Raw genomic sequence first — 2,587 nt, forward strand, 5'->3', positions numbered from 1 at the left:
ATATACCATTATCCTTCACTTCTTTGTTATGGTTATTGTTTTTGTTGTTGCTATTATTTTAAAGATAAGGAAACCAAGTCTCAGAGAGGAAAATGCCCCTAGGTTAAACATCTAGTAACGGAGCTGGTCCAAATCAGAACCCTGTGCTTTCACTTAGAAATTCAGGCACTCATCTCCCTCTTAGGCTGCCTCATTATACTCATTTAAAACCACAAAGAAGAAAACACATAGTGCCCAGATCTTGTTTTTTAAATCCCATTATAAAAGGGGCCAAGATCCTTGGCATACTGTGTATTTTCAGGTTAAGATTAGGGGAAAGTACAAGCTTTAAATACTTGGATGTGCCAGATAGCAAGGAAGGGCTCAAAACTATGGGTGTATGGAGCCTTGTTTCTGAAACTGTTAGATAAATTTCCAGTAATTCCAATTATTTCAAAATATGAAGTCTAAAAAATAATTTTAAAAACCGGAAAATTTGTTTGGAATGTCAAATCACGTATCTCTGTAATTTACAGGTTAAAGAAGTGACAATGGAAGTTGATATTTAGAACTGAATGAAATGAGTTTGCTTATCCAAATTTGTGAGATACAGCCATGACGGCAGTTGGAAGGAGTTACAAAACTGTAAAAACATACATTAGAAAATAACAAATATAATGGGACAAATTGATATTATGTGCCTTCTTATGTGATGTATTTGAGAAAGACGTATCCTCTTTTTAAATATTTCTGTTGAAAATATTTTGACTGCCTCTAATCATGAGGAAACAATCAGAATAATTGAAATTGTGGACCAATCCTGGATGCTTAAAAAATATTGGTCATGAAAGTCAAAGAAAAAAACCCAGAACATTCCTAGAGTAAAAGAGGCTAGAGAAATCTATCACCTAAATGCAATGCCTGATCCTTGTTTGGGTCCTGGATTAAACAAAAAAAAGCTGTAAATATTATTTAGGCAATTAGGGAAATTTGAATAGAATGTTATTATATAGTATTATATTTCTTCATGTGATAATGGTATTGTGTTTGTGTAGAAGAGTGTTTGTGTTCTGTGAGGGTGACATGTCATGACTTCAGCAATGATATAGAAAGATAGATAGACAGATAGATAGATAAAAGAAATGTGGCAAATGTTAACACTTGAACCAGGGGATGAGTACTCTGACAGGTGTTCATTGCATTGTGAGTTTTTTTCACTGTTTCTGAAGGGTTAAAATTTAAGAAACATTTGTCAAGCACTATGTGCTGGGAGTATAAAGATAAATAAAAAAGCTTTTCTTCCTCAAGGAAATCCTAGTTTTGTGGAAGAGATGACATGATCAAAGTGCTGTAGTATATGCTGATGAGTGTGCATAAATATAGGTGTAAAAAATATACAGAAAATAGGGAGGGAATTTTGTTAATAAAAATTACTAACATTATAGAAAATATCAAAAAATAAAGAAAAATTTAGATAATTAAAATTATTCTATGCCATCGCTCACAGATAATTTTGTTAACATTCTGTCGACTTGATTTCCTTCCAGTCTTTTTTCTAGGCTTTATAGATGCCTGCCTTCCTTCTTTCCTTCCTTTCTACCTCTCTCTCCTTCATGCTCTCTAGCTTCTCTCTTTCCAGTCGTGCATGGGCGTACTAAGTTGAAGTCACCTTGTACTTCCAGTTTGTTCTGACTTTTATGTTCATTATATCATAGAGTCTTTTCCTTGCCATTAAAATTTCTTTGAAACCTCCATTTTAATGGCTCCATGGTATTCAGTTACATTGCCCTCTTGCTGAATATTCTGACCATTTCCAAATGTCGTCTGTTATAAACAATTATAATAAGGAAATGATTCAGAGAAAAAGCATCTAGATGGTGAAAGAAAATGCTACTGTTAGTATGAATATCGGTGAGCTTGTGAAATATTCCTTTCACTCATTTTACAAAATAGCAAGTAGCCTTTATCTAATTTTCCAGTTAGTTTATAATCCTGTTATATAACTGGATGGTTTTTACTGAATTAACTACTAGTGGCATTTTATATTAAAATGACAGTATAACTTAATGTAAGCTTATATATTCATATTAAATATTTGTAACAATGTGAAATTATAGTTCTTCACTTGATTTTTCAACTTCTGAAAGAAAATTTTAACGTAAAATGCATCTCTAAGGAAACATTTTCTATCACTGAAATGGCAGCACATATACTAAAATTGAAATGATACAGAAAAGATTAGCATAAGCCCCTGCACAGGGATGACATGTAAATTTGTGATGCATTCCATAGTTTAAAAAATAAAATAAAATAAATTTACCTTATTTAATATTCCTCTCCCTCTAACATTCCCCCTGCCCAAACTTCTCTACTATATATTTTATCCCTTTAAATGGAAATGTCTTTGTGCATTTATGTAAGTATTCTGAAAAATATATTACCTGAAAGATTCAACAGTTAAAGATCATTTCACCTGTCTTCTTGGGAAAAAATATAGTGTTGTTTGGAAAAGTTTAGAGAGGAAAATCACTCTCATACACCATTTATGGGAAGTGTAAATTGGTAAAGCTTTCTTATAGGACAATATAGCAATACTCATTAAAATTTT

The 2,587-nt window shown here is 32.0% G+C and overlaps 1 non-coding gene across 1 annotated transcript; it reads left to right on the plus strand.

Annotated features, from left to right (window-relative positions):
- The first annotated feature begins 2,171 nt into the window (after window positions 1-2,171).
- Window positions 2,172-2,275, plus strand: LOC116659521. The gene has a single exon (XR_004314884.1). It is a non-coding gene; the product is annotated as a U6 spliceosomal RNA (small nuclear RNA).
- The last annotated feature ends 312 nt before the right edge of the window (window positions 2,276-2,587 follow it).

Source organism: Camelus ferus, chromosome 2 (genome assembly GCF_009834535.1).
Source record: "Camelus ferus isolate YT-003-E chromosome 2, BCGSAC_Cfer_1.0, whole genome shotgun sequence".
NCBI classification, from domain to species: Eukaryota; Metazoa; Chordata; class Mammalia; order Artiodactyla; family Camelidae; genus Camelus; species Camelus ferus.